General features: G+C 38.8%; 1 protein-coding gene across 4 annotated transcripts in view; it reads left to right on the top strand.

Annotated features, from left to right (window-relative positions):
• The first annotated feature begins 5,948 nt into the window (after positions 1-5,948).
• The window catches only part of LOC146004908 (protein FAM135A), a 491,480-nt gene continuing 472,444 nt past the window's right edge, over positions 5,949-24,984 (top strand). For all 4 annotated transcript variants that reach the window (XM_083143937.1, XM_083143938.1, XM_083143936.1 and 1 more), the window contains exon 1: positions 5,949-6,384. The gene's annotated coding sequence lies outside the window, so the exon portion shown is untranslated. The remainder of the gene's footprint in view (positions 6,385-24,984) is intronic.

Raw genomic sequence — 24,984 nt, 5'->3', positions numbered from 1 at the left:
AATGTCATCACTCATCCCCATCTTCGCAAATTAGCCAAAAGTGGCACAAAAAGCGAAGTAAAATAAAGCAAATCAAAAGAAAGTCAAGTGCAATTGCTAAATTACTTCCTGCTTTTAGAACCAAAAATACAAAAAGTCATGTTTCTTTGTTCCTGTTTGGAAGTGAAACATACCACTGTCATGAAGCACCATGAGTCATGCATACTTCACTCCAATCATTACCTTCTCAATCTGAAAGCCTGATGGCTTGCTCCGGTCACGTGACTAAGCGTCATCAACTGGAGGCGAGATAGCCGCCATGTTTGATTTGCTTCTTCTGAATCAATGTTTGACCTTTTTAGTGAATATGGAATTGTAATGCAAATTTAAGAACTGTAATCGAGTTTACATGACGTGTAATTATGCTTAAATGTGGAAGGGGTATGGTGTATACGTCTTGTGTACTCAATTGCAGAGGCAATTACAATGAAAAAGGTAAGAGTAACGTTCACATTTCTTCAAGATGTTGTTAAAATGAGAAATTTTTAGGGCAATTCCATGTGATTCAGTCTCTACGAAAAGATACAAGTAACAAATGTTTTATACTAAAAAATAAATAAGAGTAATAGTTCATGATGTAAACATTTCATGTGTCCGGAATAGGTATCAAATATACTCGTGAATGTGGACAACATGTCTACATTTTTTTAGAAATATCAAATAATTTACCCTGAATTACGAACGTTGGTTAATATTACGGCTACCAAAGCAATTTGTTAGTGTAAATTTTATGCAAGCATTCGATAAATTATTCATATTATTTACACAAATTTTCAGTTTCATAATGTGCTTAATGAAAGAAAGCTATAGAACGGGGCAAAGTTGATACATGTGTACATTTATTCTAATTTTATCCCGCTTTATGCTTCTTTATGCTAATCGGAGGCTAATGGAAGATATGTTGTACATTCAAATACAAAGGTGTGATGTGTAACAAGAACTTCGATGAAATATTCGTGTGTAAAACTATCCAAGAATATATTACTTATGTTTCAAATATAAATGTTATCACACAGAAATCATTTTGTTACCTAGCTATGTTAATACGAACTACAAATGTATTAAATTTTTATACTGTTTCATATGAACTGCTTTTTATTTTTTGTCTTTGTGAACCTTCAATGTTCGTAACTTTGATTATTAAATCAGTGATAATGTTTATTGTTTCATAATTTATTAACATTCTTCACGATTTTTTTTAACATAATGTAAATAAAACACAGTGTAAGGAAATATTCCAAATGTTTATTTCCCAAGTGAACGTTAAAATGGAAATATTAATCTGCTTTTTTTCCCAATGAAACTCTTAAGTTATTGTCACAGATCTTACTAACGACAATGAAAAGATTCAATTTGTTTATTATCTTTCGTTCAATAAAGTCCATAGGATCGAAATTACAATGTGACAAATGATTTAGGTTTAGTCTTTATCACAGAAATGTAACATTGTCCTTGTACCAATTTCTTTCGCTTTTGCTGCAAGAATATAGAAATTAAGGATTTGTATTGAGATTGTATAGCTACACAGAATATCTGCATTATCTGGTTGATTAATTTTGGGTAAACTTAAAGACAATTTAATTGATTAGGTAACTTGGAAAGTTTACGGTCAACCTAACATGTTTTTTGTTTTTTTTAATCAATTGATTTTACATACAAAAGTTCATACAAAAGCGGTTACGAGAGTTTCACTGTAGCTGACCAATATTCCCGATAATATTTTTCAAAGATATACAATGTTTAAATTTTTCCGCCAGGAAGTTTCTAACGGTTTTCAACTCTTTCTTTGTGCTATGGTAGGAATTTTTGTGGTGGCCATTGTGACTTCCTGAATGAAAATTTTGGTGCAAATATTCAATATTATAAATTTTTCTTATAACTATATTCGTCGGGAGGGTAAATGTCGAAATTTAACTTCATAAGAGAAATAAATATACCTTAATTATCTAATGTAAAATTACGACAAGGAGTTTAGAGCGTTAAGACGATCGCCTCCAGATGATGACGTCTTGACTGAGCGCTGTGGCCTGAACCTCAAGATGGTCTTGCTCCAATCGAGTATTAAGTGACGTATGTACAGTGGCGAGCCCAGGATTTTGGTAAGGGGGGGTTACGTATACTTTTTAATTAGTCAGTCCTCTTTTTGCCAACTTTTCCTGCTTTTGACGTTCTTTTCTTTAGAAATTCTCGGCCAATGGGGGGGGGGGGTTATAACCCCCGCCAACCCCCCTCTTGGGCACGCCACTGCGTATGTAGGATATATCGGGTTTTACTCTCCCTCGGAATGTCTTGGTCCCCAAAGTTGTTCTGTTTACATGCCTTTAAAGTATGATTGATTGATTTACTTTACTTCGCATTTCTGCCAATTTTGGCTAATCGCGATGAGGATGAGTGACGATATGATGAAATTGATGGGATACACAACGAACACCCATGTCCATGCCGGGATTCGAACCCGGGACCTCTGGCGTCGCCTTTAAAGTATGAATTGACAAACACTATAACTAGGCTTACCATACGTCCGGGATTAGCCCGGACAGTCCTGGTTTTTTAGTGCTGTCCGGGATTTTCAGAATCCGAACATGAAAATAGCTACCGGTATTGAATATTCACGATCAATTTTTAAGGTGTTTCAAAAGACTGATATTTCATGTACCAATATTTCTAAAATGGTTGAGTTTGCTAGGCCTGGAACATCTGCTCCAGTTGAGAGAGTATTTTCAATTATAGGGAATATTTGGTCTGCAGAAGGAGGTAGACTTCTAGTATCCACTGTTAAACATCTGCTGAATGTTAAAATTAATTCAGAACATTCATGTTGTGAATTTTATGATGTTATTAAAACAAACAAGCCATTTCTGGAAAAAGGCTATATCCAGTGAAAAGTTCAACTCAGTCAACTAACAGAACAGAGAACAGAGAGGTTTCCTAAACATCAGACAATGTATTATTCAATTCAACATTTTAAAAGTAATTGATTGATTTTAGAAAATAATGTTAATATTTTTTCTTGTACAATTTATAGTTTAATGTTCCAATAAAATGTTAAGGCTTTTAAGTAATTTCAATTTATTTTTGTAAAGAAAACTGAAATTCAGCAGTAACGAGTTGATCGCAAATATGTCCCGGGTTGGACCCAAAAAAATATGGTAAGCCTAACTATAACAGTATAATGAATGTATCAGCTCAGCCGAAAATTCCGTACCCTGCCCTGACATAAAATCAAACACATCACTACATCACAATTGTTGATTTGCACGCAGGAAACTAGATTGGCAATTAATTATACATGAAATGCAGAGACCAGCTATCTTAAAACTGGTACATTTATTGCGTTAAAGAGTAAGATGTCAATGCAAATTAGTTGAGTGAGATATTTTAACCTTAGCAAGTGTCAATTGGAGAGAGGTGTTGGCAATAATCTGAAGTTTTTCCCTAAATAACCCTTCTTTGTTTAATGCCAGGTAGTTAAATAATATATAAATAGAATAAAAGATAATGAAGAATGTGTAATATCTAGATTGTTAAAGTGTCTTGAGGGAGTAATTAAAAATTTTGTGGATTTCAAGGATGGTTCAAGGGGTCCGACACCCTACCCCAGTTAACTTTCTTCCGCAGCTCCTTCAGCACCCGCATTCCAAAAATTATTTTCAGCCTAATGAAATGTTATATTACGTTATGCTATTAGAACAATGTCGTCACTTTGAGCGTAGAATGTTAGGTATTGAAGTGATACCGCTATTATTATTTTCAACAGGCAATCTGATGATTACATGAAACTGACTACATGATTTCGTAATTTTTGTACGTGTTATTTTTATTTTCAAATAGTAGAACGTCAGGTTGCATAGCGATTTTCTTTTACCCAACGCACACAAATCGAACACTCAGCAGTGGTCTCTGATAAGTGCATCGTGAAAAAGTACAAAATGTTAGATGTTTATGGAAAGGATATAAGGTGAAGCCAGTTTCTATTTAAATAGTGGACTCAAGCCTGACGTTGGCACCAACGCCAAAATATTTTCAGTTCCATTTCATTTTTGAGATTTGCATAACAACAACAATAATAATAAAAGTAAAATATAAGTTCCTGGAAAGATATGAAGTCCTGCTCTGCCCCCCTGCCCCCCCGCCCCGTCCGGGAGAAAAACTCCTGTGGGCACCCTTGCATGCATGTTTCATGTTTTCCTTATTTTCAACATCGCACCCCCTAACTTTCATTCCGCACCCCCCTCAGCACCCCTAGATGATTAATCCTGGCGCTACCGATGCCCTTCCCTCTCTGAAAGTCTTTTCCATCAATTTCATAAGCAGAATATTATATGCTTGTTTACTTTTTTGTTCTACAAAATAGCTAATTACTCTCGCTGAACTTTCTTGAAGGTGAGAATTCGATTAGGATATATTTATAGTAGATTTATTGTTAATCTATAAATATTCTTCTATTTATTATGACATTAATAACCTTGGTAGAACAGCTGTCTTTATTCAAATTTGATCAATTGTAACTACACACAGAACCCAAAACGTGTCAATTGACACATATATTTTGATTTCAATAACATGTTTACGTGCATAAATTGCAAATGATGCACCTTTTAGTGTGTCAAAAACACACAGGAATGTATGAAAGGGTATTTTTATGAGATGAAGTTGTAAGTTCAGACAAGATCATTTCGAAGGTAACAAAATTACACATTTAGCTGTGTCAATTGATGCATTAAAAGTGAAAGTTTGTTATCTTCGAAATGATTTTGTCTGATCTTCCCAATTGATGCATTTTAGTGCATCACACGGAACTTCATCTCATAAAAATACCCTTTAATTCATTTCTATGTGTATTTTGACACACTAAAAGGTGCATCATTTGCAATTTATGCACGTTAACATGTTATTGAAATCAAAATATGTGTGCCAATTGACACATTTTGGGTTCTGTGTGTAGAAATAAGCTACATATAGTGAATCCGTTTCATTAATTTATAATTCTTTCATCTTATAATCTATTCATTAATAATAATTATTATTATCAGGAGATTCTTAACAACTAAATTTATTATTAGTAATAATATTTATTACATGCCTACGTTTGGGACACTTGAACCGCATTTTCAGATATGTGCCTGGTAAATTTGTAAGTTTTTAAACATATTTTACGCATTCTAATTCATGTTATAGTTTTCACGTATTTACGTGTTTCACTTTTACACGCATTTTTTATACGTCAAGTTGAAACATTTTTAATGCAACCATGACTGTGAGTAGCTGCTATAATAAACTTTCATTTGGGCTTCTTTGCTGTTACTATAATTGAAATGAAGATTGGGAAGTGCGTAAGGGGGCATGAACGTTAGAAACAGGTGCAAAAGCACGCCCCTGTCCCCATTCAGCTAAGGGTAGTGTGTGGACAGGGCGATACACATCAAGTGTTTACATTCCGAAGTCAGGTACAAGTATGTATAATTTATTTCCCTCTAACATGTCACAGTCGTTTTATCTAGCGACACCCCCTCCCCCCTTTCCCCGCTTCCAAATATCGTCACCACTTCTGTGCACTGCAGGCCAACCAACACCAAGGTTGATATATTAGCTGCATCATCTGGGAGAATTTCATCATTTCTTTTTAGCTGTTTCTATTGGCTAACTGCCGTCGAAGGTTGCACACTTTGTGATGTCACAAGCACACAAAACCACCCATACTTGTTGCATTATCACATTTCCATCCGGGGGGAGGGAGGAGAAAGAAAAAAAACAATTGAGCGATTCAGCTATTTCATTCACTCGGGGTTGAAGACACTTCCCGTCCATGCCTACGCCCAGGCTCAGCTGTTCGATTGAATTTGTCCTGCTAGTACCGGGACTTTCCAGCAGGTGGCAGCAGCGTACTATCACCGAAGATGGCGGCAGTGCGGGTTTTGACAGCTGCGGAACTCCAGGTTGTTTTCTGCTAGGGCAAAGTGCTGCGTAGTAAATACATGCTTCAAGGCATAGAAAAGTAGATACGGTAGCTTATATACGTGTGGAAATATCGTGTGTTATTCGCGTAGAGCCTTGCATTCGGAAAAATCAATAACTCCAGTGTCTGGTGTTCGTAGTAGCTGTGGTCTGGTCATTCAAATCGAGGAAGGAGGTAGATCTAACGAAATCATTCAACTCAGAGAGACAAGTGCATAGGATTGTGTGTTGTCAAGTCGTTTCTGTGTTGTGTTCACGGTTATTTCTTTGTTTTAGTGATCGTGTTCAATGTTTCGGGAGTGTTTGTGTTTCCCAGTTCGTATTTTGCAGTTTCGTGCATAGTGTGCGGTATGTGCTACTACAGTGCGAAGAGGTTTTCTGTGCTTCGAGGTAGGTGTAACCGTATCATTCTGTTTGCAAAGTAAACACGCTCATTTCATTGTCATGCAGATAAACATGTGTTCCTTTGCAGGATATCTCATTGAGGTGTTAATTTTAACCTGACGCAAGAAATTAGCAAATAGATGTATGTGTCAGCATAGGGGACAAGGGGGAGCTGGCCCCAGAATGTTATTGACAAATATTAATCAAAATTGCAGTACTTTTTAAGTGTCAAATTGTATAAAATGTTATCTGACACACTTAAAATGACAGCAACATTGTAAGCAGTGGCGGCAATTGGGGGGGGGGGGTCAGTTGCCCCCCACTTTTAGCCACTTTTGCCCCGAACTATGCTAAACCTTATCTACCAAGGGAAAGTAAACTGTCCTTGCCCCCCCCCCCACTTTCGCCGCCACTGGTTGTAAGATAAAACATAAAAGTGAGTGTAGGCGATGATGGAGGATGGGTGGGCGTTTTTGATTCATACCCTCCCTTCGTGACAAGCAGTCGATACATTTTCTTCAAACGGAATATCTCAGGTTGGCAGTACTTTCGTAAAATGGGAAATTATTATTTTGTTTGTGGTCCACTTTATAAACAGATAAGTTAATTGGTACTCGATATACAGTTTATAGTGGGATTCTGACCATTGTGCCTGCACCAAGAATCGAACCCGGGTTCCCCCATTATTACATCACAATAGTCATCAAGAAGTACTACCTCTTTTTTGTGTACAGGTGGTACTTTTCCAAAAAGTGGCTAAGTGATTTTGCACACAACCCGTCCAAGCCCGTAGCCAGGCAGGGGCCAGGGGGAGGTCAGCCCCCCCTGGAATTGCCATCAGCCCCCTTTTACATTAGGTAAACTATTTTGCATAATTTGTTTGCAGCGAAGAGTGAAAATGTAGACAACTCACAACTTTAAGGATAAATCCACAGAATATGAACAGCATCTATTACATTCGCTCATTTTGTTTATGAGCAGAAGTAGCTGCAAGTATTTAGAATATTCTCTAGACTTCAGAAAGTTCTTTCATAGGGGAGCTTCTTTATCTGTACCTTCACTGTCCCTGCTGCGACCTCCCGTTTAGACAGAAATCTGTGACTTTGTTGTCATCATGCAAGTTCCTTCCGCATCTGCGTCAAGGTCAACAACAGCTCCCAAGTTTTGGGAAGGAAGGGGAGTTTAATTGCTTCGGCCGGGGGTGGAATATACTGCAGGCGCTGTGATTAAATATTGTGCGTTTTTTGTGTGTGATATACATATCTGTACCATCTCAAATAGTATGGGGTGTGTAAGGGATAATTTCAGCATCGGTCAATTAACACTTCAAGATATGTTTTAAAAGATTTAGAAAAATGTGGTATTTGTGTAGTATATGATATTTATAAATGAATGAGTGCCCCCCCCCCCCACACACACATAATTTACCTTCATTTAATATTTTTTTAAAAATGGACTTGGTTTACAAAGCCCCCCCTGATAACCCGTGAGCCCCCCCTGGAGATCAATTCTAGCTACGGGCCTGAACCCGTCCCCAATTTTCCGTAACCACCCCTACAAATTTTCATATTTATGGCCATTTTGGTGTTAACCTCTTAACTGGGTATGACGTAATACTCCGTTCTGGCTCTACTGATTAATAATGGGCATGACGGGATACTACGTTCTCATGTTCTTACTGCTGATATCTGTTGTGTATGACGAGATACTTCGTCAAATTACTTTCTTCTTTGTTTCACCAGATGTCTCTGACTTCCAGACTGTTGTAACCGTTAGAGTTAGCGGGAAGCAACGAACACAGCCCGACGTTCAGTTCTATCGCGTATGCAATAATGGCTCAGGCAAATCAGAAGCGACGGCGTGTTTTTCCTGCCGAGGAAATCCGAGATATATTGTAGTTGTAAATCTCGCATATTGTAAAAAGTACAACAAGGACCAATAAAAGAATAAACAATACCTAAATGGTATGCCATGGAGCACAGAAATATTAACTAAAATATTGGTTTACGAAATTCATCAATTTATCAACAAAAATTCCCAGGGCAGATTGGGCTTTCGACGAGGAAATTTCCCAGTTAAGAGGTTAAGAGGTACGAACACACAGATTCATCTATACCAGGGGTTCCCAAACGTTTTCGTTTCGCTGCGCCCTTAGTGTTTCAAGATTTTCCCGTGGCGCCCTAGTCAGAATATGGGCCTATCTGACACTTGCAACGCTCAGTTTGTGTGGTTAGGTAGCTTGCCTTAAGGTAAAAAATAAACACATATTTCAAATTCAGAAACATTTTATGTGTAAAAAGTACTAAATAAGCACATATTTGGAACAATCATATCATTTCAGTGAAAATATTGGAATATTTCGCGGCGCACACTTTGGGAACCACTGATCTACACACTTAACACCAAATTACCTCACCCCCTAAAAGTTTTCAAACAAAAAATGCCAAAAGTTTTATTATATTGGCTCAAAATTTACCCTTGCACCCTTCCTAGAAATTGCTATCGAAAATTCTAGGTTCTAGTCCTGTAATGGGCATAAGTATTTATTTTTTTGTGAGTGCCCCTTCTTCAATCATCATTAAACATCATCGTCGCGATTAAAATAGAGATAGAAAAGTGAAGTAAAAAACAAAATTCGAATTCTGTCGCTCAGTGATGAATTTAGGGGGTGGCCCGGGGGAGAAAATCACCCCCGGAAATTAAAGACCCCCCGAAAATTTCAGTAGACAAAAACTAAGAAATTTGGCAACATTGTAGCTTTCTTTCATTAACTCTAATTTAACGTAAAACGTAGTACTGAGTGGCGTGTCCAGGATTTTTGAAAGGGAGGAGTTATGTATACTTTCTTTTAGTAGTCTGTCCTCTTTTTGCCATTTTTCCTGCCTTAGACCTTCATTTTTTTAGGAATCCTGGGCCAAAGGGGGGGGGGGGTTATAACCCCCACCAACCCCCCCTTGGGCACGCCACTAGTACTACTGTGTTTTTGTAGTAATAAGCACTGATTCAGTCTACTTTATAATTAATAGTCAAAATAATGAACGAATTTCAATTATCGTACGTTTTGATAACATCTTAGCAGTAGGATGGACCATGATTTGCCTCAGGCTTGTGTAAAGGTCTCAACTCATAGAGACGAGGAACACACAGAAGTTTCATTGATGACGTCATCCACATATATGCTGCAGAAAGCCTAGACGCCTTACTATACTGTAAATGTAAATTATTGTATGATGCTATAATATTATTTTATTGATTCTCATTCTTAAGATGATACTTAATTATACCTAATAACGCTTAATCACATCAGAAGTAGGGGCAATTTAAATATATTGGTGTTTTATTATAAGTTGATGACTATGATATCCCCCCCTCTGAAGTTTGATCCCCCCCCCCCCCGGGAGGAAAGTGTCTGGATTCAACACTGGAGTGGTTAGTACAGCATGCTACGAGCCAGACCAGGGCATGGGTGCTTTTTGTGTCACTTCAATTTCATCATATCATTACTCATCCTCATCTTCGCGATTAGCCAAAAGTGGCAGGAAAAGACTACTAAAATGAACTGATGAAATGGAATATGAGGCAAACATTCTATGCCTTAACCAGAATTCCATTTTAAGACCCATTCGTAGTTCGTTGTGCAAATAACTCCGTCATAGATACCGGCAAAAAGGGACAGCGTCAGAATGGGCTGCCAATATGGCCCCTGGAAACAATAAAAATTACATGAATAAATGCTCGTTTATCTCAAACTTTAAATTCTGTGATACTTTTGGGCACATTAAAATGATCCCCAGAAAATATTCTAGCCCATCCTTTATCCACTCACTTACTTTCTTCTCTGTTCCCACAACAACAGTTCTACACGGTCGTAGAACGTAAGATATTGTATGAAATTAAACAAAACACATTTTCTGTTGAATGTGAACCAGTGAAGCGTGTCATCTATGTATTTTTTCCTTGTCGTGTGTGATAGAAAGTCCATCATCAAACCATGCCACGTGCTTTCTTTATTATGAGCAATAGTTAGCTGGGAACACTGGAGAGAAATTGTTTGTCGAGGTTGTAGCACAAAAGTATGGAAAAGTTTATATTTAACGCCACCTGTCGTCAACAAAAAACGAGATAAGTTTGGAGTGGAAGTTGATGAAGTGTCGTCTTTTTTCTGACATCTCGGACACAATGCCCATTAAATATACACAATATTACACTTCGTCTAGAACCCAAAAAAAGGTAATTTTAAACTGCATTTTTTAGGTTTTAGGTAATTTTCCCGTCATTTTTCGGTATATTCGATGTATTGTTTCGTCGTATTTTATCACTTCTTTCATTTTCGTAATATTCTTGAGTCTTTTCACCAAGGTGAACATAGGCCTATATAGATCTCGCAGGATTGCAATTTACAAGCACAGATGCGGGAAATTATTGCATTTTACACCAATTCATTCAGTGTATACGACCTTTTCATTAAATTGTTTAAAAATTATTCGGTTGTTTCCATTGGAAATCCTATTTGATTATTTTGATTGAATGTGCATGTGGTATCATTTGGTGCCTTTTTTTAAAAAAAAAAAAAAAAAAAGATTGCATTTTGTTTCATTTCCTTTTCATTTCAATTTTTAACCTGAAACTAACAACTTTAATGGTCATTTTTTGCATTTTTGCATTTTTTCCCATTTTTTAGGACATTCTATAGGTCATATACCTAAATTTTTTAGGTCATCAACTTCCGCTCCCTAGAGTAAGTATCGCAACACGTGCCTTGTTCTGTCCTTCGCTGGAGTAGGATAAATGAATCATACAAGACGGTTAAAAGGGCTTAAAAAGGAAGAGCTGATTGTTTCAGAGACATGATAAGGACAGGTTTTTAGACTTCTTAATTCTTTTCTGTTTTAACCACGACCCATTCGTTTCTATAGTCCGTGAAAGACGACAAAGGTCGGTTGCGAAAATTTAGAAAAGAAGAAAGAAATCATGTTTTAATACTATAGTTGAGTTCAAATCTTGGGATAAACTTTGCTGCCCTTAAGCCTGTCGCGGCGATAACATCAACAGACATTTGTATTTTATTATTGTTAGTAAATTTTTGATTGATTGATTGGGTTATTTTACATCGCATTTCTACCACTTTTGGTTAATCGTGAATATGAGGTTGAAGAAATACTCACAAAGAATACCCCTGCCTAGGTCAAGATTACAATACGAGACCCCTGGTGATAATTTTTTTGTATTTCATTGCGACAATAAGGATGAATGACGGTGAGAAGTTATTGATGCAGTAGTGGGATCGTAATTCGGCCTAAAACAGAGAGATGGAAAATGACGTGTAAAATAATACAGTAAAACCTGTCTATTCCGGAACATGATGGTTCCGAGCAAAATTTTCCGTCTTAACAGTTTTCCTTCTTATACAGGGTTGACTTTAAATACAGTATAGAGCGCTGCAGGAAATAATGGAAATACAGATTTACATTTCGCATTACTTATTATGTAGAGTACTAATGCATTTACGTACATGAATAAAAATGCGATACATTCATCAATTTCATCATATCATCACTCATCCCCATCTTCGCAAATTAGCCAAAAGTGGCGCAAAAAGCGAAGTAAAATGGACACTCACAAACATCCATGGCCATGCCAGGATTCAAACCCGTGACCCCTGGCGTCGTAGCGCGATGTGCATAGAGTGAAAGAGAAAGATTGAAAGATGGAATAAGCGAGGTGAAGAAAGATTGAGATAAACGTGAAGAAAGAAGAAAGAAACAAAGAGAGATAACAAGAAAAATAGAAAGATGACGAAAGAACAGAGGAGAAATAGACAAAGAAAGGTGGAGAAAGAGGGTAAGAGATGAAAGAAAGAAATGGAATCGTAACAGCTATGAGTATTGTAGCGCATTCTTTCATATCGACAATGTTGCCGATAAGCGATTGGCAACAGAGGCGTGTTCTACTTACATACAGTATTGTTTTCTTGCGAGGGAAAAAAAATAAAGGAAGAAATTTCCGTCTTACTGAGAATAAAAACATCTCGTTGGTCTTTAAATGGTGTTCCGTTTCCGAAAATCGGTCCGTTCTGGAGACTTTTTTTCCCGTTTTTACAGGTTTCATTCTTATAGAGGTTCCGGGATATGCAGTTTTTACTGTATATAAATATAACATAACAGTCTCCCCTTTCTCTTTCAGAAATTTTGCCACATTACACAAACAAAGGTAGCCGTTTTTACGTGTATAGTTTAAAGTGCTGGTTAAAAAAAAGTTACATTCTTTGTTGACTGTCTCTTGTTTCCATTTTATACCAGTAAATACAATTCAATCCTCTTGCAAATGTATCGTATGGCCTTAATTTGCACCCAGAACCAATATAAAAGCGTTAATGATTATCCAAAGTCGCTTGTAAGTGGATAGAGTGGCATGCCAATCATATTTTTTTTCCATGTTTACTTAACAAGGATGTGGTTATCGTTGATGTTTCAAGACCAGTTTAGTTGCGTTTTCGAACATAAGATGTGTGGGCCAATTTGACATGATATGGTCCGTAGGTGGCGGGAAGGGAGGGGTTGTTCAAGTAGGGAGAACAGGTCATATTGGGGGGGGGGGGAATAAAACAGATACGGAACCGTTGCTGTTATACGACGCACGGTTTTAGAAGCGATATCGGGCGGAGTTACGGAGAGCGTGTCCTTGGCGACCAACCAATAGCAGGAGTGCAACGTTGTACAGTTAGGTTTGCGCGCAAGACGTTCTTTATAAAACTCGCCACTTTAAGGTTCATCATTGCATGGGACACGACATTATGAACCTGACTGTCCAAGTCCCATGCATTTCCGTCGCCTACAGCCGGAGATATCGTTTCTCGAAGAAACAAGGGAAACAGCGCGTCTCTACACACACACACACAATGACCCTTCGTTTTCCTTCAGTGTTCCGTCTTTTTTTTTATTTGCCACCGTGTTGACCCCGCTGAGTTGTGTTTTGGTAAAACTATGGGTGTCAAATTCGTCTGAATATTAACAATGGCCCTTCATTGTCGTGGGCGTTTACGAACATTGCGAGTCTGAGTCACTTTCAGTTCAGCGTTTTCGTAACAAGGGCGGTGTAAGATAATTGTACTCGTACGCCACGAAGAACAGTTGTGAGACGATTCAAAATGGCCCTTATTGATTGATTAAATCTTGGTTTATTTTATCGCTTTTCTGCTACCTTTGGCTAATCGCAAAGATGAGGATGGATGATGATATGATGAAATTGATGAAGGGACACTTACAAACACCTATGCCCGGGCCGGGATTCGAACCCGGGACCCCTGGCGTCGTAGCGCGCTGTGAAGTCCAGCACTTATGTTCGATAGTTATGCAATAGTGTGTGTTCCGCGAGTGTTACTAAATAATTTCGTGCCGGCCCCCATGGTGGAGTGGTTAGCATATCGCGCTACGACGCCAGAGATCCCGGGTTCAAATCCCGGCCTGGACATGGATTTTGTGAATGTCCATCCATCAATTTCATCATATCATCACTCATTCCCATCTTCGCAATTAGCCAAAAGTGACAGAAAAATAAAATAAAGTAAATCAAATCAAATTAATAACGTCGCTCTCGAAACCTATTACAAGTAGTACAGGCACCAAGGGTAAAATATTACGTTCACAAGACAGAAATCTAGTGTATTCTTGCTTCTAGAAATTGGCGTCGGAAGAAGTGCGTGCTAGAAACAGTGTTTCCTCCGAGTCGAGAACTTACGGCTAAAGCGTGTGGTGTCTGTGTGCATACTGTGTTGCGTATTATAAAACAGGGTAACGTATCTACCACAGAAATCGGTGAACCCTTATTCAAATCTTCTGGGAAACATGCCAGAAAACAGAAACGAGAGGGATGATGATGATGGTCTTGCAGTTCCTCTATAATAAATACCTTCAAACTTCTTTCAGGTACGAGTTTCTCTTATATGCTGCAGTGATATGATATAATCCTATTTAGAATTCCTTACTATATATTTCATTGTACTCAAATATCACGTGCATCCGTTATATATAAAAAGCTGAATATTGGACACGGCGAATTCTCTGCGTTTCCTTTCCGCTAGCAGTTGGTTTGGCAGCAGCGCGACAGCACTGGCTGCGTATTGGCTGAACTCATGTTCCTTCTAAAAGCGTACGCCGTATAGTCGTGTGTGAGACGCGAGTGCTCGTTAGTCGTGTGTTAGACGCGAGGGCTAGCTGTTAGGTGCATTTTATTTTACACAGACCTATGCTGGGAAAAGAATCACTTGCAGAACGTACGCATCGCCAGAAGTTTCTGTAAGGTCGGTCAGGATTGATATAAAGTTGAATAGATAAATCATTATTATTATAAATTAATAACCAATTATTACGGAAACATTATTAGCTATTATTTTAGTAGTAAAGTTTATCGTTTTTAATCTCTCACATAAAAACTCATGGAACAATTTTTACCTTGTATTAAGTGGTAGAATATGTAAATATGAGGCGCTGACGTAATTTTACACTAATTTTTTCAAGCTCATTTTTCTTTTTGTTGTTCTGCTGGAATACTAAATGGCTGAACATAATTTGTTATTAATTATCCAATACTTTTATTCCTCATTTTGAAATGTATGATGCCAATTTCTAGGGGGGTCGAAGGGGGTATCCCATTTTGCCCCCGCATGGTCTTTGGACGTACACTATTCTGGATTTACGATTTGTTCAATATTAATGTTATGGTATGCGGCTAATCAGCATTGGACCTACAGTTTAGTGCAATCTGAACCGCTATGGTCCTCCACCGGGTATATATTTTTCAACCAAATATTTATTTATTTATTGAACTCAACAGGTACATACGTAGTTACAGAGCCCATATATATAGTGAATATAGTTATATGTATTTTTCTATAATATATTTGTGCTTGCTACTTTATCATACCATTTCATTCGTAAATTATGCGTTTAAGGCCAGCGTGTTAATACTGAGTTCCCGTAGGTTCATAGAAAAGATGTCAATAATATTATCCTTAATTAGCAATTTATTGTTACTGGTGCACATTCTTCAGAATGGAGATTTCTTTTCAATTTCTAATCTAGCCTTCTTGAGAAGAAAAACTTCATTCTTGAGTCTAGTTTTCGTCGACGGGATTCGAAAATGAATCTATTTCGTGATTTAACAACTTCTACAAGAATGCTATTTCATGTCTATGGCACAGCTTTGTAAATCGACATTCATATATTAGGTTGTCGTAGTGTTCAAATGTGGGGTATACTTTCTGAAATTTGTATTTTAAGAATCTAGGAAAGCTTGATTGGGCTCGTTCAATTAATTCACTGTACTTTGTTGTGTCTGTATTCCATATAACAGATGCATATTCGAGTTTTGGTCTTGCATATGAAAAAAGCAAAACTTTTAGTGTCTGTACTCTGATTTGATTTGCTTTATTTTACTTAGCTTTTTGTGCCACTTTTGGCTAACTTGCGAAAATGGGAATGAGGGATGATACGATGAAATTGATGAATGGACACTCAGAAACATCCATGCCCAGGCCAAGATTCGAACCCGGGACCCCTAGCGTCGTAGCGCGATGTGATAACCACTTCGCCACAGGGGCCAGCACTCTCTATACTCTGAAAATCCCTCCCCAGCCTAAGAATAAACCAAAGATTCTTGACTAATTACATGTTTTATGTGTGTATTGAAAGTAAGATTTGAATTAAAAATAACCCCTAATGGTATGGTTGTGTATTTGGTAATGAAATTCAACTTCGTTTCTCTTTCGAGTATACATAAAGGCATTTATCGATATTTAGTGTTAAATCATTATTTATTGTCCACGCTTCTAACTTTGTAATATCATTTTGAAGTTGAATACTGCCATCTTGTTTTCTTATTTTCATGTAAAATTTAGGTCATCTGCAAACAGCAATTTGTATCGAACCTGAGGCTCCTTTATTACAAGGCGACGACGTTAACCACTACGCCACAGGGAGGCCCCGATACCTTATTTTACTTTATAGTGAGCCATTTAGAAGTTCAGAAGACAGTATTTGAGTACAGTACTATCAGAAATCCGATTTATTTAAGTATTTAAACAACCCACTTTTTGGCTTTTCTTCTTTGTGACCTTCTGAATATAAACTACCAAAGATCCATAATTCTCTGTTTTTTGTTGCGTGGCCTTGGGTATATGTTCCTAGAGCTTCTGTTTCCAAAATAAACTGTAGGTGGCTCCTTGTTTCTGAATAATTTGAGAAGGAAGTTTGAGACCATAATGACATTTTGTAAGTTACTCAGGATAAGAATTTATATACTACTTCCTGTTGTATTCATAAGTTTTCTTTCTAGAATCGCACATACTAAACTTTTTCTCACACAATAAAGGAAATTGAAGTATATTCCGTGGACCATACATTTACGCTTTGTGGTTTTGGTAGTGTCTTAATCGAGCCATATGATTTCTTAGAACGTTGCATATGTGTGCGAATCGTCCATGAAATTCACTTTTCCTTTCCACCTTGTAACAGCTGAAGAGATGAGCATTATTTAACTATAGCTCTGGACAAACTTAAAGAAACAACGGATCTTATTTTGCCTTTTGCTCACAATGTAAGTAGGCTTGTGACAAGAGGATGAACGAATGTTGCCGTGAACGACAGCAGGTTACATGCCTATGCAAATTATTCTAGTGCTGTGGGAAAGCATCACACTATGTTTCCCATCAAAAGTCAGCATTCGCCTGCTTGGATTGGCCGCCATTTCTTTGCTATACTTGCACACCCATATAACTGTGGCATGAAGGAAAATTAGTACCCCCAAGTTATACCGAATTCTTGGCTTGCAGTGGCCTTGCCCCCCTTCCCTGGACGGAAATAAATTTTAGGGGGCAGGGGGGGGGATTGAAGTAAAAGAAAGCAAGAAATCTAAGAAGAACAGGACAGAGGATACTCAAGATGAGTTTTCAAGTCTTTCTTGCATTATATATATATATATACAGGTTGCTCGGAAATTCCCCTTACAAACTCCTAGGGCTAGTAGAGGGGACTGAGTAGACAATATTTGGAATATGAACCCATGCCCGGAAAAGTACCGTTTCGTGCTACAACCATGACAATGTGTCGGATGTGCCTGTGTTGGTATGCAACCGGGTAGGCAGTACATGACGTCAGAAGATAACCTGATGACCTAAAGTGTAATCATTGTCAAATGAGGTGTTACGTAAGGCACAGAAATGAATGACGTGTGACTCGGTCCATAATACAAACAAACTTATTTGGTAACAATGCCAAGGGAACAAAAAAGAAACGTACAATTCATTGATCAACACCTGTGTCGACAGTAGAACGCAACAATTTGTAGACGTCACGTGCCATCAGGTGATCTTCTGACGTCATGTACTGCCTACCCGGTTGCATACCAACACAGGCACATCCGACACATTGTCATGGTTCTAGCACGAAACTGTACGTTTCCGGGCATGGGTTCCTATTCCAAATATTGTCTAATCAGTCCCCTCGACTTGCCCTAGGAGTTTGTAAGGGGAATTTCCGAGCACCCTTTCATCAAGGCTTTTGCCCCCTCCCCCCTAAACAGAGGGTCTGCGCACCCCTATGTTACCTGTAAAATAACATGAAGACTAGTGGAAAACAACCTGCTGTTGGCTCGCTGAGGTTGGTCAGTTGCAAACTAGCGTCCTTTTTTTAGTCCACAAGGCTGCATACTTTTCGGCAGGGAAATCTTTGATGATTGGACCATTAACAGATACGAATGATTTTTCAGCCCTTGCAGGGATATAAATTTTCTTGTGCAGATTTTTTTTGGGTAGGGAATTCCCCAGCATCCCCCTCTGTTAATTCGCACACTGCCTGTACACACTGTGAAACTTTGTTGGTGTTGTACGGTTACATCCTGTATATTATGTATGTATGTATGATATTGGTGTATTATGCATTATGCCCCAACACAATGATTCATTTCACCGACACGTGAGAGAAACTTTTCATGCAGTACTCCGTGTTGCCATTTTTTTTTTATTTTTTTTTTGCACGAATGGCCTCTGATACCTCAAGGTCATTCCCAGAATCGTGACGTCTTCTTTACAGTGTCCTGCGTGATCGTCTTTCTTGTCATGACAACAATCGCTTACCATTGTTGCGTACCCTGCATGTGGCGACAGGGTTAAAATTGACTGGCACGAAAGCTGAAGGCCTAATTACTAAATAATTGATCAGGATTTGGAAGGAGTGCGGTTTCAGAATCATTGTGATGGATTATAAATATTTTTACAAATCTGTGCTGTAACTTACCATTCGATACGCTAGGCGGGTGATGTAAGGTAGACATTTTCCGGCTTTGTCCCTGTATAAAAGCGACTCTGTGGTTCACGCAACCTCTGATAAAATGAGTACCTAGGGAGATAAAGGCGACCGGAACGTGGTGTTGATCACATCACCTCAAAAAATTGGCCAAAATTATGAATGTGTGGCCCTAACTTCACAATCCCTTATGCCTTTAGTGCAGTGTGTAGGGGTAAGTTTTACACATGTGAAAATTTTCCTTAAATCAAACATGATTTTACTATGCAATTCATTCAGATTTTAAAGGGTTTGCCTTTTTGCCTATTTGTAGATAGGCTGTAATATTTGTTAAGTGTTTGGATGTAGCTGTTTACTATTCTTGAGGAATTTACTACTTGAGGAATTCTAACTGTAACTAGTTACTTATGAAAATGAGTTACTTTTTTGCAATAGAATTAACGTTATAAACAGTGATTTTTACACTTAAATTGCTACGCGATAGAAGAGGTAAATTTGACAGCTCTCTTTCTGTGTCCTTTCTGGATACTAAGGTGAAAAGATTTTCGGGAATCGCTTGAGGCAAGGAAGAAAAAGACTTTCTCCTTCAGACCGAGAAGAGAACGAAACCTTCTCCTTTAGATCGAGACGAGACCGAGACTTTCTTTTCTAGACCAAGACCAGAACAAGACTTTCATTTCTAGACCAAGACGAGAACGAGACTTTCTTTTCTAGAGCGAGACGAGAGCGAGACTTTCTTTTCTAGACCGAGACGAGTTCGAGACTTTCTTTTCTAGACCAAGACCAGAACGAGACTTTCTTTTCTAGACCAAGACCAGAACAAGACTTTCATTTCTAGACCAAGACGAGAACGATACTTTCTTTTCTAGAGCGAGACTTTCTTTTCTAGACCGAGACGAGTTCGAGACTTTCTTTTCTAGACCAAGACCAGAACGAGACTTTCATTTCTAGAGCAAGACCAGAACAAGGCTTTCATTTCTTGACCAAGACGTGAACGAGACTTTCTTTTCTAGACCAAGACGAGAACGAGACTTTCTTTTCTAGACCGAGACGAGAACGAGACTTTTATTTCTAGACCAAGACAAGAACGAGAATTTCTTTTCTAGACCAAGACCAGAACGAGACTCCTTTCTAGATCGAGACGAGGACGAGACTTCCATTTCTAGACCGAGACGAGAACGAGACTTTCTTTTCTAGACCGAGACGAGAACGAGACTCTCTTTTCTAGACCAAGACAAGAACGAGACTTTCTTTTCTAGACCGAGACGAGAACGAGATTTCCTTTTCTGGACCAAGAATAGACCGAGACTTCCTGCTCCAGAACGGGCAAAGAACGGTACAAGAGTCCTCTTTTTAAGTCTCGTCTCGATAGCAACCAAGCTGGTGGACCGGTAAAGTCTTTCACGTCAGTCTAAAACGCCAACTTCAGCGAACTCTTCTGTAACCTTGTTCTATTCTCCCCCACCCCCTCCCAGCCCCTGTCCCCGAAAAGACCTCACGCTTTGGGGAGGTGAAGTTACAAGTTCAATTAATCACAGGTCGATTGAACCATTTACGCCGGCACGTTCTTGACAGGGCGGCGGAGGAAGTGACGTCATCACCCTCACGCCTCACCTGTCGTCACATCCTGTGACGTTGATACCCTCTCGGTGTAAAGGCAGTCGAACTGCATTCTGGGAGAACACAGACACCAACGTCGTCTAGCCAATAGGCATTAACGCTCGCTCTGTGGTTCCGTACAAGCTTGAGATAAATTAACCAATCAGAGATCGTGATTCTGAAGCTATGCATCCTCGCACCAACTCTCATCCATTGTCACAATATTCTTGTTTATTAGAAATGAAATTCTCAACCAAAGTAGCTCCTCTCGAGACATTTTAGCACCCTATGCAGGATTGTGGGTTGGCGGAGTTTTCTGTCCACTCTCGTGGATTTTTAATCAAGTATTTTCCCTAGTTTTTTTTTTCATTTTTAGTGTAATTAGCAGTATTATTAAAGTTCCTGTCCCACACCGTAGCCGTGTGGTCTATGACGTCATGCTTTGGGATCTGGCTACAGGTTCGAGTCTCCTAGGGGAAGCGTAACAACTTTTCTCCTGAGATTTCCTGTGTATGGGACCACCCACCATCGTGTAGAAATTGAGGAGCTACGAATGAGCTACCCGGTCGTGAAAACCTACAACAACGACTGGAGGTTCGTCGTGCTGACCACACGTCACCCCGTAATTTGTTGGATGATCTCCCACCTTGGCAGTGAGGCCGGCAGTTTGTATGTTGGCCCGTGCCCTCAATGAACTTTTGCGCCACGGGTAAAGTTACTAAAGGTATAAAGATAACCCGTGTGGGTGAGGGGTGAGGGCTTACCTACTGACTGCCGGAGATCATCCAACCAGTTTATGGGGTGACGTGTGGTCAGCACGACGAACCCCCAGTCGTTGATATAGGTTTCCATGACCGGGTTACTAAAGGTATACAAACTGGTAATTCACAAAATCAATATTAACACGAATATAAAATACAGTCTACGCGTTTCATATTTTAAAGAAAATATATGCCTTCTCAATTGTAGTTTGCCTCTTTTCATGAAATATTGGCCCGAATATAAGCCGCCCCCGAATATAAGCCGCCCCCGAATATAAGCCGCCCCCGAATATAAGCCGCCCCCGAATATAAGCCGCAACATAAAATTTGAAGGAGCGAAAAGAAAAACTACCCGAATATAAACCGAGGGAAGAAAAAATACCGGTAACTATTTTCTGTAGATCCACTTCAGTAGAAATTAATACATGTATAAGCTTAGGGAAGAACGAACACAATATTAATAAAATCAAAGAGTACGTTATCAAGAATGTCGGCAATTTATACAATGCCCAGTTAGAAACAACAATGCTATTGTTGGATAACATTATATTATCTACAATGCGACCAGTTTCTACAATGCTATTGCTGCATTATGGGAAATCATGTAACTAACTAACTAACTCTCTAGCCTTCTTAAACCCGAAGGTTCATGGCTGCAGCAACACAGGCCTTCCATCCTTCCCTATCTTGAGCAAGTTCTATATACTCCTTTCCATCTTTACCGATTTCCCTTAGGTCCATCTCAACGTTGTCCCTCCATCTTCGTCTTGGCCTTCCTACAGGTCTCTTACCATCAGGTTTCCCAACAAGAATCCTCTGAACTCCTCTTTCCTCTCCCAGTCGTGCCACATGGCCTGCCCACCGAAGTCTTCTTGATTTAATCATTCTAATAACATCTGGACATGAATACAAATGTTGTAGTTCTAAATTATGTAACCTTCTCCACTCACCTGTCTCCTCATCCATTTTAGGTCCAAATATTTTCCTAAGGATCTTATTTTCAAATACTCTCAATTTATGTTCCTCTTTCAATGTAAGGGACCAAGTTTCGCATCCATATAATACTACAGGCAAAATTACTGTTTTGTATATTATAGCTTTTAGTTTCTTGGATATTAACGAGAAGACAAAAGTTTATGAAGAGAGAAGTAACATGCATTTCCTGAATTAAGCCTACTTTTTATTTCCTCTTTAATATAATTTTCATTTGTTAATATTACTCCTAAGTATTTGAATTTGGAAACTGGTTCAAACGAGTTGTTATCAATAATTAATTTTGATTATTACCTAACACTTGGTTTCGGCCTGTAAGCATATATTTAGTTTTCTCTTTGTTAACTTCCAAACCTATCTCTTTAGCAGTTTTGAAAAATATTTTAGCATTATTCTTAATTGTATTGATATCATCCTCTAATAAGACTACATCATCTGCATATGCTAACAACTGAGTCATACCATTTAATTACCATACCATCCTAATTTTTCACAATTGAAATTTGGATAAAATGTGCGGCTTATATTCGGGTCAATACGGTACATTATTTGTAGAAAGTTAAATGCTTAATTTAATGGAAACCCAGTTCAATGTTAATAGAAAGATGGTCTTCATTTAATGTTTCACGACTCTTGGCGTATACTCTGTGGTAATTGTTGAGGCTACTGCACTGATGTCAGTGGAGTGCTGAGTAGACTTGTTTACGAACTTCCCTTGCCACTTTCGATTATTCTGAGTATTTTGTCGTTGCTGAAACTCCAGCGTTGCTTTGCTTATTCCAGTCTGTTCCTTACACGCGTTGTTTAATTTCTTCCCTATTTTTAGGCACCTTCTCCCACTACGTTTGTTTATCCAGTGTTCCATAGGAAGTCTCGCTTCCCCGTTCATAAGGTTGAGAGATTATATTAGAACTGGCTTCTAAAGAGGGAAGTTGTCCACAGTAAAACATGCTTACTGAACGTCTTTGTACAGTTGGACATTTCTGTGTATGACTGCACGGACGCGTACAGAGTTGTAAATACATGCCTCGTTTTCAGTATCACCGTGTCACAGCACAAATTTTATAGAGCTCGTTCAGTGAAACGAGTCTTCTTAATGACGTTTTTTTCTGTTTGACGCTTCGTTTCGACGCTGCGAACTCTCGGAAAACGAGAAGCACACGCTCACAATTTTAACTAAAGGATTGACTTTGTACAAGAAAGAGAGAGAGATGATGAACGAAAGAGAAGGAAAGGATTCAGAGAGAGAGAGAGGGAGACAACGAGAGAAAGATACCCGCTCTCTTTCTACGAGGTGCATTCAAGTTCTAAGGTCTCATAAATTATTTTGAAAAACATACTCACCTCAGAAAGCTGAAACTGCCTCACTTCTCAACATAATCACCTTCTAGACGTTCACTTTTTTCACAATGCTGACGTAACGATAGCATGGCCTCTGCAAATGATTTTTTAGGAGTCTGTTTTGTATACTGAATAATCGCTGATGCAAGAGAGGAACGGCCAGAAAATGTGCGACCACGGAGACAGTCATTGAGCGTTGGAAAGAACCAAAATTTGCTAGGTGCAAGGTGTGGTGAGTATGGACGGAGCATGTGATTCACTTCAAATTTGTTTTCCATGAAGAGCGTCTGAACAGTGGCCACCCGATGAGGTGGTGCGTTGTCCTGATGAAAGAACACAGCTACAGCCATTTCCGGCCGTTTCTTTCGCAATGCTGGAAGCAACTTGGTCCTCAAATCAGTTTCATAGCTTGTACCCATCATTGAGGTACTCTTAGGATAGCAATACGTGAGTATAACGCCTTCGCTGTCCCATAACATAACTTTTCTGAGCAATGGAGTAACTGGCGGCTGGTTCGTGGGCGAAGCTCCTTTGGTTTGTTTTCATACAACGTTTGACATCATTTGAACTATCGAACCCACGAACGCACATAGTTCATGTCCATGACACTACCACAGCATGTCCCAGTCAATTTAAGATGAATATCGATGGGTGTTATTCCACACAGGTGAAGAAAATGGATAATAACACGCTGTTCTTTCGATGTAAATGATGTCATTCCCAGTATCAAAAACATGTCCGTCGTTAGATAGCGCCACTAGCTTTCTATGGGCCATATCGTGCTGTCATTTGGCCTCATCAACCTTCAAGAATGGATGCTTCTTCTCAAACAACTCTCACGTTTATAACTCCTTCTATTAATGAAAAAAAAATAGAGACCTTAGAATTTGAACGCACCTCGTATTCTTTCTCTTTTCTTCCCAATTTCTCTCTCTAATTACTATGTGACCAAGTAATAATTAATCAGGTAGATAATAGTTGCCTGCAGAAACCACATATTAATGTAATTTTTGCTTAGGGACATATTGCAATATCCAAATACTCGAGCTAGTCTTGGCCTTGTGTCGATATTACAAAGGTCTGTCTTAACTCTCGCACTCATCTCGACATGTTACAAGGGGGCGAGCTTTCGTTGTCATATCAATTCTTACAAGCCTGTATGCAATTTCGAAACCAGCCGGCCCCCGTGGCGGAGTGGTTAGCATATCGCGCTACAACGCCAGGGGTCCCGGGTTCGAATCGTGGCCTGTGCATTGATGTTTGTGAGTGTCCATTCATCAATTTCATCATATCACCACTCATCCCAGTCTTCGCAAATTAGCCAAGGGTGGCACAAGAAGCGAATTAAAATGAAGCAAATCAATTACTGAATCAATCCAATTTCAAGACCAGACAGAGAGTTGTCTTGTGTCTGTAACATCCCTACTATAGATAGATAGATTTTTATTCGGCGCGTGTAACGTGACATCACCATTTGACTCGCAGCGCTAGCCCGCAGTTTCCACGGTTCAACGCATATCGCTGTGTGCCGTGTTGCCACGTTCGGTGTACATCTTTACACCGCTGTATAAAAATCTGTATAAAATCGGTTTCTCAATGTAATTTGTCAACAA

This window comes from Lepisma saccharinum, chromosome 22 (genome assembly GCF_977018435.1).
Source record: "Lepisma saccharinum chromosome 22, izLepSacc3.1, whole genome shotgun sequence".
NCBI lineage: Eukaryota > Metazoa > Arthropoda > Insecta > Zygentoma > Lepismatidae > Lepisma > Lepisma saccharinum.
This window is presented reverse-complemented; position numbering and strand designations above follow the sequence as displayed.